Source organism: Lissotriton helveticus, chromosome 4_1 (genome assembly GCF_964261635.1).
Source record: "Lissotriton helveticus chromosome 4_1, aLisHel1.1, whole genome shotgun sequence".
Lineage (NCBI taxonomy): Eukaryota > Metazoa > Chordata > Amphibia > Caudata > Salamandridae > Lissotriton > Lissotriton helveticus.
The window spans coordinates 128,225,249-128,239,894 of record NC_136063.1 but is presented as its reverse complement, the minus strand read 5'-3'; the positions used below and the strand labels follow the sequence as shown (position 1 = coordinate 128,239,894).

Here is a 14,646-nt window from a genome sequence, read left to right as displayed (position 1 = left end):
ATATTAACATCTTTGTCATTTGAGATTACAATGACTCAATTGGAATCATTTCATACAGCGCACTCAACATGTGGCACAACACGAAGGCCAACTTCCTCCAATTTGCCGTCAATTTCTTGAACAATATGGCCTGTACATTTTGGCACCAACTCCTCATTGACAATCATTCCACTTGCAACAACTGGAAATTCCATGTACACTGAAGCATCAGCAATGTTTTGGTGAGTTAACATCGACAAGTTCATCTTGGATGATGTTTATAACCATTATTTATCAAGAAGCACAGGTATAGGTGTTGAATGTTTGATGCAGGCAAATCAATTATTACGCTTGAAGACATTTGTCCGGTTATTTCACATTCCTTGACAGATAGTTCAAAATAAATGTAAAAGACAATGTGCAGTTCTTGCAAGGTGCACACTGACTTTGATATCTGTAGAACAGTCTGACAACCTCTCAGAAGTTGTGATGGATTGAATCTTGACCATTCGCAATTGTGACATATAGTCTACAACATTAGCGGGTTTCAACGAGGACACCTTTTTGAAATAAAATTCTTCAGATAAACATTTTTTTTAGCTCTTGTACAAGTTTGTGCTGCACTGGTTTTGATGCAGCATCTTTATCAAATAATGTGTTTGTTGGAAGAAGATTATGCGTCAGAATGGCCTTGATAAAGTCACCCCTTCTTTTGCTACATCTATCTCTGTATGTGCTTGCAAAAGATGTTTTTTGTAACCTGTTTTGTAGTGGCTGGTTGGAAGAATCTCTAACTATGCAATTAAATCTAGGAAGTTTAGCTTTAGTGATTATTTAAAACAGCATTTTATCTTTCAATGCAAATCTCTCCTGCTTTAGTTCTGAGCATAGTTTCGATCCATGTTCGAGGACATCTAGTGGACGTGTCTTTACATTGTTATCTTTATATTGTTTGGTCACAAAGTTGTGTAGTTGCACAGGTTCAGTAATTTTAAAGGGGTTTGCTTGGTGCTGCATGAAATGAAGATGCTGTGAACAAGTTTATTTAAACGTTCCCATCTCTTTCCCACAAGTTTGTGGCAAAAAACAGTTTCCCAATGGTCTATTCATTTCAAATTTGTTATCTCTCTGAAACCATTGCAAATAGAAAGCACTTCAGTGTGAACTATCTGCTATCAAGCAGCATATTCACTATTACGTGTCTGATGTACAATTCCCTCGAACCGTTTCAGTGATCTCTGGGTCGTCTGTTCCAGTTTCATATGTGGAGCCACAGCATTGAACCTTCCCTCTCTGTCTTTCACCACAAAATATCTTTGGCTGAATTTTCTGTACAGGTATGGTTTTCCCACCTCTTGCTTCTTTACACTATCCAAATACCAGGACCCATATCTCAGTGCAATCTAATTTGCAAAACACTGTAATTAGATGGACACTCAACAGTCTTCACATGCAGCTCCCAATCAGCTTCTCAATCATGTACCAAGGTTTTCACGAGAGCCATCATATGTAAAACATGTCCCCAGTACTTGCAAATGTGTAGTTTTTCTGGCATTCTTTCACCAACTCTAGGTTCTCAGGTTTTCTGATTATGAACTGAGTGTATTGAACATTGCCTGGCTTTGCATTTTGTCTTTTGAATGAAATGCACCCTGTGCCTTGTTCACTTCAGAGATAAGATATGCAAAACTAAATTTGTCATTCTTGTTCCAGAAAGCATTCCATCACAATGTTTCTATAACCTCAGATATAATGAGCATACCCTGTAACGATATAACATAATAAGTTCTGCTCAAAACTGACTGGACAGTTTTGATTCCAAACATTTTAGCCTCAATAAGTGCATTGTCTATGCCACATCTACTGAGATAACCTCATGCACATAGTAAGACAACCTTTGTCATGTGGAAACAACCCACCCTCACATAAAGATCATCAAATTCCTCTGAATTGCTCTTAAAAATGTCAGATACAGTATGGAAAACACCTTCATAGCAGACAATTGGCAGAGTAGACTGGTCTTTAAGCTGAGCATGCACATTTTAAAAATATTTAGAGCTGTGTATACTGTTGCGTAGTTTGTGACTGGAGTTGGCATTACTGGTAAAAACCCAACCTTCTTCAGTGGGATGGTATTCTGGGAGGTCAGAGTGTGAATTCCAGGCAACGGAGGAACTGGCTTTTCTTCATCCTTCAGCCCGCACCAAATAGGCGATATGATACATTCAGTTAAATTAGCTTTGCGGACCACAGCATCAGGTAGAAGACGATCCATGTCCTCAGCCACTTGGAAACTTTCTAAGAAATGGGAATAGGTTGATGATTTGTAGTGATTTTGCACACTTGGCAAGGCAGTTGGGTTATAAGTTTGCAGCTACATTTGTTTAGGCCTACAGCTGACATAGATTGTTTACCAGCAGCTACTTCATTGGTACAAACTTGAAAAAGCACCATGCAGTATCAAGTGTGCTGGATGGTCCAGACAAAGAAGAGCTTTCTTAAAAATCTAAATTATCAAGAGCAGCATTTGTAAATCCTTTCCAGCTAAAGTCACAAGGAAGTGGTGGGCTGTCAGATTCACAAGGTTTTAAAGAATAAGCTGCCAAAACATTCTTGCCCCATAATATTTCATTATAACTTGTTGATACACCAGACTTACCAACTGAAGTGATTAGCTCTCTATTTTTGCACTTGTCATAGACTGCGTGGGCAGTCATCCTGTGTTGAGTAGATTTCTTTTTGCCATGATGTAAATCATGAAATACAATTTGGAAAAGACATTTCAAGTGCATTCGTACAGAGTAAGCCTGTCGGTTCATGGGGTTCACATCCACGTCTTCGCTAATATTTTCAAAGCCATCATGAATGATGTTGGCTTCTGTTCTGAACCCAAGAACTTTAGTGTGTAACTGTTTTGCTTTGCTGATATTAAGCCCAAGCCTTCTTATTGTCTGCTGCAGTGATAAGCGTGAATGTTATGTTAATTGTAGCTTATCACATGGTTTTCCCGTACATTATCTCCTTCTTCCAAAAAGAATTTAGAAGTAGTTTTTACATTCGACTATAGGAATGTACGCCAAAATTGTTTATATATCAGAAAAAATATTCTCTAAGTGTTTTCGCAGACATAGGCTTCTTTAGTTTGTGTTGGTATTGTATCGTATGATATTGTATATATTGTATGTTTTTCTGATTTTTGTAGCTTTTTGCTTCAGTGCTTTCCTTCTCTCCTTGAATGATTGCTTACCGTATGGTTGTGATATGAGTGCTTTGATGAATGTTCATCCCTAGTTCTAATTGTGGATAGTAAATTGTATTTTATATGTGTGTTTTTGAAAAATGAAAAAGTGAATTTTTTGATTAAATCATAAATAAGAATAAACGCTTTCAACTAGCATTCGGTCTTGAACATTTTCTCAAGTACTGTTTTTGTAAAATGTAAAGACAGCATCAGGCATTCTTGTTGACTCCCATGATTTGCTGAGGTCGGAGGCATCACAATATTTATCATTAAGTCCAAAATCTAAATCTTTCGGCACATTTCTTCAAAAAGTTGCTGCTGATTTTACTGCATCCAGTGATCTTATTTTGGCTGCAAGAACTTCAGGAGTCAAACCAGCTGGGAACACCATGAGTGGCTCATTCTTTTTGCTGGACTGACAAAAATAAATTTGTTCATTGTACATTCTCACCAGAAAAAATCTTAATTTCATTATTATGGATCAATACAGTTTCATCAATGTTGCCTATTTTTTCTCTGATCTCACTCAGTGTGAACTCATAACCAGCATCAAGAATGACTTTAAAACTTCCTATGTTTTTTTAAAGAGTGCAAATATAACTGAAGGCTGTTGGTTAAGTTGCTGCTAGGAGCTCATTGTACATTCATATTTTCATGTAAGCATGAATGCGGTTCGGTTTGGCACACAAATTCAATGTAAATACATTCATCTCGCTGTTCAGATCAGCTGTGGCTGTAAACTTTATCTTGGAAGAAATTAGCTACAGATAAAAATATATTTGCTATTTGAGACTCATATACTCTGTTATCTGTTCTTTGTTCTTTCATCAGTCCCTTTGGCCCTTGTTCTGGCTAAACTACGGATAACACTTTGGAGATCCTCTGCCTTCTGGTTAGTTGTTTCGAGATGGACGAAGAGTAGGCATTGAAAGTGTATGGGTATTGGGTTTGGTTGTCATCGCTTTCTCGGATTCTTCTTGTGATTCACAGGTTTCTGCTATTTATGCACATGTTTTTCACACCTTTTTTCCATTGTATACGACTTGTAGCACTTGTGTTACAATGATCAAATATTTGATTCTCTTCACCCATCAGTTTTAACCCCTTCAGGGTTGCGCAAATTCTCACGCTGTGCGGGAGAAATAATAAGTGGGTGGGATTCGGACGGCCCTGGCCATTCTCTGCACATGCCCACCATGACGGTGGATTGCCGGTGGCTCTCCTGAGCACCAAAGAGGTTAATCTTTTGGGAACTTCATCTTGCCATATTCCTGCAGAATCTCAAACTCTCTTCTGTACTGCCGCAGTAGATGTTAGCTTTGCTTTCAGGTTAGTTTGGCATATGACACATTCCTCTTTGTTGAAGAAGTTCACAGATTTTGTAGTTAGCAACATTCTATCAGGAAAGAAAGATCTTCTGCTACACATGCTTTGCTCATGTTTACAAATATGAATCAATAGAAAACCTGAAACAAAAACAATCTTAAAATAAATTATCAATATGATGGCTAAAACACATTATTATATAGCCGTCATTTTGGAAAATGGCAAAAATGGTTGCTTTGAGGAGTTATTTTCTGTCTCCATAAGAATTACTGACCCCCAAATCTATGTTTGGCACCAAAACAAAGTATTCTCATGGTTTCTGAAATATTACATCATCACTGCAACATATCCACCATAAAAAAAAAAGAAATCTTGAAATATTTGGCCCGGATTAGCAATGTCTACCCAAGCTAAATTACGTTTCTAATTATACAAAACACAAATCAAAATTGAAAATCTCTAGACATCAAGTTTTTTTACAGAGGTATAGCAAGGGGGCACAACTAAGAGCGATCTCATGTATGTCATGTGTTTAGGTCATAGTCGTGTGATTAAGATGCCGATCCTCCCGAAGATACTTTATGTTTTCATGGGACTCACTATTGAATTATACCACGAGTTTCTGCCCACTGTACGTACCTTGATTACATGTTTCATTTGGCAAAATCATAGTGCTCAATTACCTTTTCAATTGCTCAGGCTGCCCAAGGAGGCGTCTCAGAATGGTCATTATGATGGTCATACAAACATTGGTTGCAGATGGACAGGGAGATAGTGGTGAGGATCATTTGTGACTTGCTATGGATGGAAAAGCAGAAGCGGAGCGCCCACCAAATGCTTATTTGAGCAACTGAATGAAAACGTCCCTCAAAGTATAGGACGAGGTAAACAGAGTGGCCTCCTGAACTACCTTCCATCACCTCAAAACTGATGCACTACATCCCTGAGTTCCCCTGGCCTCTCACCCTGGTCCATTCAATACCTGGGAGGAGGCTTTTTTTTCACACTCTCATACCTTTTTTGTAACTAGGATGTGTTAAATTTCTAACGCTGTCATCATGATTTTGGTCTTCCAGACTCTGAACATTTGCAATATACTTAATTGAAACAGTGGGCACTATGCCCTGATGTTAGAGATCTCACTCCCATAGAACAATTTGTAAAAAGAGCATACGTCCTAAAATAACTATTTCCTTTTTGTACTCCCTCCTTCTCAATAAGTTGCTTTCCCAACAGCCTCACAACAACACCATAATGCTTTTTTGGAAAACATTTTAGGGCAATAAATTCCAGTGGGATTGTGGCGGAATCTATGGAAGGATATCCCCAAATGTAATAACCCATTGGGCATGTGTGAGGAAAATTGCAAACTCCTTTAGGACTGGTACTTATACCCAATGAAGCTGAAAAACATTGTTTCCTACACATCTGACTTACACTGGAGAGGGTGTGGGCTGTTGGGTGACTTTCGGCACATCTGGTGGGGCTTCCCAACAATACTACCCTTTTTATCTAAAATCCTGGTGCAGATTAAGGATATTCTGCGATACAAAATTCCAGATACCCCGTGCTTTACAATATTAGATTTATGTGACCATAGTCTGCAATGCCAAAGTAAGGGGGGCCGTGCCATTATGTGGATGTGTCTGCGGGCAGCAATATTGCCAGTGGCAGCGGCCTGGAAGAAGAAAGATGCCCCAACTCTGACACATAGGCCTATACATTTATGGCAGGCTCTCACCATGGAAAGACTGGCAAACATCTTTAGGGATGATTTAAAAAACGTTGAATTCTCTTGGGACCATTATTGCCCTACCGATATAGAGGTCTGTCACTGGCGGCCTGCCCCACGTGGGTACAGGTGTTCCATTTCTTCCAGTTCTAAATCTTGGCTACCATTCATTTGAAGCACACTCCAGGTTGCTCTTCATTTACAGTCAACATAAAGCTCCATTTGGTTACCCCATATATTTTATTTTACAGGTGTAAGTGGGGGGTTCTCGTTTCTACCAATATAGGGTGGTGGTGGGTGGGAAGTAGGTAGAATTAGATTCTGGTAGAACTACATTGTTAGATGTGTTTATCGGATGTATGACATCACAACGAATACTTTTACTCCGCATGCCATTACAACTCAGTTTTTACAACGCAATTCGTTACAACGACTTGTGTTGGGGGGCGCTGGATAGTGGAATAGTTTAATTTTCTATTCCAACTCCAGTCCCCGTGGATAGTAGGGAAGGTGTTGGATAGAAAATGTACCTATTCCCTATCCTACAGCGCCCTCCAGCGCAAGTCGTTGTAACGACTTGCGTTGTAATAGCTGCATCATAATGGTAGTGCGGAGTGAAAGTTGCGTTGTAAAGGATGTTCCCCGTGTTTATCTGTAATAGCAATGTTAATGAGCAAGGACATGATAGTGGATTCCCACCCTTTTTTGAATTACACTGTATCTTGCAATGGCTTCTTGACAATATATGGTCTCGACCCCTATTGTTTGTATTGTTGACACCTGCTACAAGTAAAACCCAATAAAAGAGTTTTGACAAAAAATGTAAACATATCCAAGAAAAAAAATAATACCATGATAAAATTATTTAACTTTAAATTAAAAAAGTGATCACATTTTTTGAAATTATTCTATATGAAACAAATTGTAATTTTTAATGCCTGATAAATCCATATAAACCTTTCAATGTAGGTGTTTTTTAAATACATTTGGTATTATTTAAATGTAATATTTTTAAGTATATTAAAAAGTTAACTTAAAATTAAGGTAATAATGCCTTAGCATTTTCTATTTTGTTCAACATTTAAAAAAAATACATGACATTAATTTACGCCAATATTTAATACAAAATATGTGTACTTTTTTTCAAGTTCGACAATAATTTTGACCTTTTCATATACAAATATCAATGAAAGGAAGGAAAAAGAGGTGGAGAATCTGATGAAGGGGTTAAAACCCTGGGAAAGTTGGACAGAGCCAAGTCGAGGAGCGATGCCAAGTGACCAACTCTGAACCAACTCACCTAACCAATCCAGATGCTGCTCTTATGCTGTTAACTAGTATGAACGCAGAGTCAGGATTGCTTGGAGCAGGCAGCCTCAACACTTCTATATAACCTGGATGGGCTCCACCTGAAATGTGTAAAACAGCTGCACTGTGCATGTCAGGCTGGCTGTCGCAAGACACCCACACAAAGGGACATGCATACTTTAAACTTTAGTTATGCAACATTCCTCTTCCCTTGCTGCCAGTCAGCGAGCAGTGCTGCCCCGCCCACAATTGGCACAGGCTGAGTGCCTGCACTAAAAAATAAAACAGTAATAAAATAATGTTATTCCTGTTGTTTTTTTCATTTTGCTGTGTAGGCATGAGTGAGTGTGACACTCCTGTGCCTTAGTGCATACACCGCTGCAGTTTTTTGGTATTCACAAAGTTAAGTTAGTACTAGCAGCGTTACTAAGAGTAAACTTACTAGTAGTAAAGTTATAGCAGTAAAGCTACTTGTAGTAAATATCTTTGTGAATGCCAAAAAGTAGTACTCACACTTAAGTTTACCATTGTTAATCAGGCCCATTATCTTTCCTGGGTGGGAAGCGAAAAGGAACCCCCCAAATCTGGTCAGGGAAGGAGGATCCGGGTGGAGGAAAAACAATTGAAAAAATCAATGTATGTGCCATTGGACAAAGGCAATCATCATATCTAACATTTTCCTTGGTATTGTCAAAAAATATTTCAAAACATTGTTGGGAGTATTTTTCAAATCATGTGACTATTGCAGCATTGTGTGCATACGTCTGGAAAGCTTTGTGAATTGTAACTAGTTATACATCTGTACCCATGCAGTTCATAAAATTCGTTTAGCCACTTCCATCATGATTTTAGCTCTGTGTGTCCAAGGTGCAGGAATACATTTACATGTGATTTACCTCTGTGAAAAGGCCCCTGAAAGTGCAGAGGAGAGAAGAGACTGCCGCGCCCTCCTTACCGCTTATGCTCTGCTACGAGGGGTGCATAACGACAAGTCCTCATTGTTTAGCGAAACAGCTTCGTGTGCCCACTCGAAGGCGCGATGTTACAAAAGTTGTCTTTGCAACATAGAACCGAAAGACCAGGGATATTTTGTTCTTTACAGCTAGGCGAGCAACTCTTGCGGACATCCAACATTCCTGTAAAATAAAAAAAATAAAGTTTTTTAGGAAGATAACCATTGTTTCACTGTCCCTGTTCCATAGCCGGAGTTAGTAAGTGTTGTTAAATGTGCCTTCTCACCTGATTAATTTCATTTTCTACTCATCGTTGTGACTCTTACTATTACTTCTCACACAATGCTGAAAGTGTTTGTAACCTGTAGTGTATAGATTTATTTAACAATGGAGCAATGCAGAGAAGCAACCAAAGTTGCTACACTGAGTTGTGTTCGTAGAAAAAAGCAGCGGAGAGCGTGTTTTACTAAATATGGCCTCCTGATGCTCTCCTCTGATGTGCAAATGTGTGTGCATGGAATCTAGCATAGGTTTAGTACAGGAAGTACACCCTTTCAGAACAAAATCCTATGCCTAGGCAAACTTAAATACATTTCACACATTTGATGTGAGCTGTACAGCTTAAACAGAATGGCTGAAATAATACGAACAATATATATTTCTCCTACTTACTCACAATCTTTGTAGATCTGGCTTTGCATCAAAATCCATGGGTGACAAAATGGGAATGACAAAGTACCACACAAAGAATGCCGCCCAGGACCCATAGTACAGTAGAACAACACAGAGAGGTATCAGTTCTACCTTAAAAGCAACCATCCATTGAGGATTTGTGCTGGAAATTAAATAGTTTACCAAGTCTTTGTGCCACTTTCCTTCACTTTGCGGCAAAGTCTTGAAAATTCTGCCCTAGGTCTCTTATTAATGTCACAGGGGCGGTTCTAGGCTCATGGTGGGGAGCGTAGGTAGGGGGCCCTGGAAGAGGGGGTCTGGGTGGGGCGGAGCGCAGAGGCCAGTGAAGAGGGGGGGTCAGGGTGGAACAGAGCCGGAGTCCGCCAAATCCCTGCCAGGGGCCGCCATGCAAATATATATTATATTAAGGATATATATTGGCATTGTTGCCCCTGGGGTTTGGTGGCCCTGTGCAGGTGCACAGGTTGCACATGCCTAAGGCTGCCCCTGCCACCCCACTCAATCCAACCCACTCTACCCCAATCCAATCCCCCTCAATCCACTCCAACCCACTCCACCCTATTCCATCACACTCCACTCCACTCCACTCTATGCCACTTCACTCTTAGACACTGCACTGTATGACAGACTCTGCCTATGAACCACTGAACTCCACTTCTGCTACTCCACTCTACGACAACAAACCTAGTCAACGACATTCTACTCCCACCACTTCATTCTAGGACTTTCCACACCACTAACTTTTAGCCATGCTGAACAGCAGCCACAGTGGTGTACAACATGGCTAAAACACAGTGGCAAACCCAATAGCTCTAGTATAGGAGAGACCTATTGGCTTTGACAGTGCTTGTCACATGTTGCGGCGCGCTTGCCCTTAATTCCGCCATTAGGTACGGTGCCTTCATATTGTTACATTTAGAAGCCATGAGCATTCATGACAAGGAGAAGGGAGCCTAGCGAGGAGCGCCTGGGGCACGCTTTATTTGTGGCTCCGGTGGGGTGACAGTGTCGGAAGAGCGCAATGCCCCGCTTGTGGGGAAAGGGAAAAGTTCGGTGATGGTGGGGGGCTTTAAACTGACCCTGTGTGTACACTTTTCTACAATGTTCTTGTGACCTAAATAGCCACACTGTGGAAAGGATTCTGGAGAATTATTAGTGGGCTGAGAAATGTTTTACTTGGAAATGGTGTTTCAGAAGTAAATACCTCCGGTTAATGAGAAACAACTTTAACATTAACTCTTAAGGAGATCAAGGCATTTGGCTCCTTATCGCATGTGCACCACGAGTGCACTACTGACAGTGCGTGCTCTCACCACTGCACTTGGGGGCGTGGTGCGTGCTTGTCAATTCTTGGTGCACGAGTGTGGCTGGAGTTTTGCTTTTCATATGGCGGGCCCCTGTAATATATGTCGTCCCTCGTGCTGCATGCAGCACGAGGGATTCCCTCATGTTTTCATTTGATAAGTGTTCCATGGCTCCGTTCGGTTCTAGTACTCTGAGCAATGTTAGTCAGTTGCCCGGAGTCCTGGAGTCGAGCGGCAGCACAAACCTGTGGGTGTTGTACTTACAAGATTAAAGAAGATACTTTTCTTCAACAACGTTTCCTGGAGCTTATTTACCACAGCCCCGTGTCTAGCAGATTAATCAGTGCACGACTCTCTCTGTGCACAATTACCACTTTGTGCCATTTAGAACTGCCTGCAGTCCGACTGTGGAGTGAGACGGTGTGGGCAGCCGGTGACACTATTGTCTGGGGTCGGAGTGGTGGAACAGAGCCTTTCCTCTGAGCATGAGCATCTATTGGAAATGACAATAAAAACCCTTGTGCTAACTCGGGCAGCATGTAGTTCATAGCTGCCAAGGTTTCAGATTGCTACGTGTGACATTTTCTTAAATTCATTGTAATTATGAGTGACATTTCAAGAAATATGAGTGACACTTTCTCACGAGAAAAATCTAGCAATGAAAACAAGAAAAATATTTACAAAACAGAAATTACACCCATTTGAGCAACAAGGACCTCTAAGACAAGTCACATCATAATCAACGAGCTGTATTACTGAGCAGTGTGCCCTGGTCCTGCATGCCGCCCACTACCTGGTGGCACCATCACCCCACTCGCAGTTTGTCACACAGAGCTACACTACAAGCTCTGCTGACTCGGTGATGCTTGGCGCACTGAGAAGGTACGTTGGCAAGCACCACAGTGGCTCTCACAATCACCTGACCCAGGTGCCAGCCACTACTAACACAGCTGACAGTCAGTGAGAAGACAGACTGCTATGTGATGTACAGTCAGTTCTCAGCTCTAACAGGGCAGACAGGGGGCAACTTAGAAGAAAACCAGGGCTGTGGCACAAGAAAAAAAAATTAACTATCAAGGGTATTGCCAAGCAGGCCTGCGCACATGAACAAAAACAAGAAAAATAAAGATGCAGTTAAATTCGGCCCAAAGATGAAACATGCACTCCATGAAAACTCAGAAAACGAGCTGCTCAATACCTTCTCTGCTGCTGTCTGACCTCAGTAACTCCTGCTCAATACAGACTGCTGCATTCTGGAGGCAGATGGCGAACGGTCCCTCTTACGGTGCCGCCCCTACTCGGCAATTCATCAAGTTTAAACCGGCCTAGTTGTTCCTAGACCTGCTCTATTGGTGCCTGTAGTTAATATCCAAGCTCAATCATATTAGCACAAGCAGCACCGCGGCGCATCATTAATAAAGCAATTTGCAGCATATAGATGCATCTCGAGGCACTTCTTACAAAAACTTTGCTGACACGATTCTTCATACGGCACGGGCCGCACCTTGCCTAATGACTCCCGCAGCAGCAAACCCCGGCCTGGGCATGATGGGTGGCTCAGCAACTCCAGTGGCTGCCCCGGTCTGTGCAGGGGTCTTAGCTGAGCTGCTGGTCGAGCAGCGCTGCCATGAGTTTCATTGAATTGTAGCCACCCCGCACTTCTTAGATTGCACAGGCGTCGATCACAAAAACACATAGTGTAGGTAACATCAGATGCGGCCTGAACTAAATTTTAAAAAAACAGCTGTAGGTAACCCAGTATTTATCCGACTTACTACAGATTCCGAGTCCTGCCTGCTTCCTCAGACTCCAGTCCTGGCCTGCACAGTAACTCCCTCTCACTTCACGGGGGTGGCTGAGTGGAGGGAACGGTCATGATCAGAATTAGGATCTTTAATTCACTGAAGGCAGGCGGTGGTATGAGCAGCACTGCCATGATTTTCCACAACCAGGAGGGAACTCCAGCTCCAGCAGCACTACCAGAATGTGACGTCGCTGCGGGCTCGCCTCGGCATGATTCAAACATAGCTAAGCAGCAAAGCTGGACAACAGACTGCTCAAAACTTCCTGTCAGTTCCTGGCGGCCGGATGTGACGCGGAAGTACCCATACTCCGATACATTGTAGCGCCGGCTCTCAGAGAGCTGCGCACTGCTGTTAACTGTTTGCTGGGACACAGGCGGCCGGCGGGGGTGAAGGGAGGACTGGAGTGGGTGAAGGGGGGTCAGGGTGTTTGCAAGTTAGTGGAAGCCGGAGGCCGCCAAATCCCTGCCAGGGGCCCCCACGCCCACGAATATGTATTGTATCCGATTCCTCGTGGCAGCCCCTGGGGTTTGGCGGCCCTGTGCAGGTGCACAGCTTGCACATGCCTAAGGCCGGCCCTGAATGTCATACATTTAAATTCTACTTACCTACTATATTTCTTACCTTATTTATATCATTGTCATGCAATATCCTCATTGCCTCTCCTAGTAATTAATAGCTTTTAGACTTTTGTCCACGTGCTATGTTAAAAAGATATGTTCCAACCACTTGCTTAATCATTTAACCCCTTCCATGCTGGTGATGAACCCCAGCCGTCACGCTCCGCGGCGCTCGTGTGCGGATGATGGCTGGGGATCGTCACGGCCCCGCCCTGTTCGTTTGTTTACCGCACAGCGGCGGAAACGGGCCAGCATCGAAGGGGTTAAAAGTAACGCGCTGTCGCTCTGCTAGGGTGGTTTGTTGTATACATAAATACATGTGAACCCCATCCATGCCTTCAAATACACGTGTAACCCCAAGCATGCCTTCACTGCTCTTCCACCTCCTGTTGCTTGACAAGGACGGAAGGTGTCACTCCTTGGTGAGGGAGGTGATATGCCAAACTGGCTCCAATGCCCTCTAGCAGTCCTGCAATATGATCTCAGTTTTATTTATAATTCCAGTTTTCCCTAGTCCACAGTTTTCTTGTGTTTTTTGTGGTGAATAACATTTCCTTGGCATGCAAAGTAAATGGCATATTTTAGAGTCTACTAGGTCCTAGATTTACTATTCTTCAGTATAGCTGCACATGCAGCAAGATGTGGCATTTTGTGATGCCTCAAAAACAGCCTCGAAATATGCTTTGTACTGAAATGTTGATGCAGGTGCAAAACAAAATGGCTTTGCATCAGAAGATGCAAACACCCCCCATTATGTATGCAAAGGGAGCGGAACAGAGTGACTGCAATGCAAACACCCAAACGTTTTCACTCAGAGCCAGATCTACTAAAATAGCATAAAATGATCTCGAGTTCAACCCTCACATAAAATAATACTAACACCATCCAAAACACTTGCAGAATACAGCATGAGATTGCTAAGAGTAAAATGTGTAATCACTGCAAAATTACATATTTCAAAAGGCTAAGGGCCACATGTATCAACAAGCATTTGCAATGCAATAGGTCTCGCATTAGGAAAGTTTGAGCTATTGGTTTTGTAAATGACAATTTTTTGTATTTATGTGTTGTTTTTGAAAATAGCTAAATTAATAGCTTTGTCTTTTACAATGCCAATAGTTATAACTTTCGCAAATGTTACACCTATAGCATTTGTAATGCAACATGTTTTGTATTTACGTGACTTAGATGTATTGATATTACAAATAACAATGGCTTTTAATTTTCTTAAATAATTAATACTTAAATAAAAGTGATTGTAATTTATAATGGCAATAGCTTAAAGTTTTGTAAATAACTTTTGTGAAGATTATGTTCAGTGTATTTCATTGTGACGAAAATCCAAGAACAGAAGTGAAATATAAAAAAAAAATTGTGACATTTGTAATAAAGCTTGAAACATTGAGAGAACATATTTGAACCAGTGATGCTGTGGTAGTGCTGAGTGATGCTGTGGTTGCGCTGAGTGATGCTATCGTTCCACTGAGTAACGCTGTGGTTGCACTGAGTAATGCTGTGGTTGCACTGAGTAATGCTTTGGTTGCACTGAGTAATGCTTTGGTTGCACACTGAGTAATGCTGTGGTTGCACTGAGTAATGCTGTAGTTGCACTGAGTAATGCTGTGGTTGCACTGAGTAATGCTGTGGTTGCGCTGAGTAATGCTGTGGTTGCACTGAGTAATGCTGTG

General features: G+C 41.6%; 1 long non-coding RNA gene across 1 annotated transcript in view; it reads right to left on the bottom strand.

Moving 5' to 3' along the window:
• LOC144827056 (uncharacterized) overlaps window positions 1–14,646 on the bottom strand; it is a 159,106-nt gene that overhangs the window by 49,631 nt on the left and 94,829 nt on the right. The window contains exon 3 of the long non-coding RNA XR_013610002.1: window positions 8,542–8,722. This is a non-coding gene — a long non-coding RNA (uncharacterized LOC144827056). The remainder of the gene's footprint in view (window positions 1–8,541; window positions 8,723–14,646) is intronic.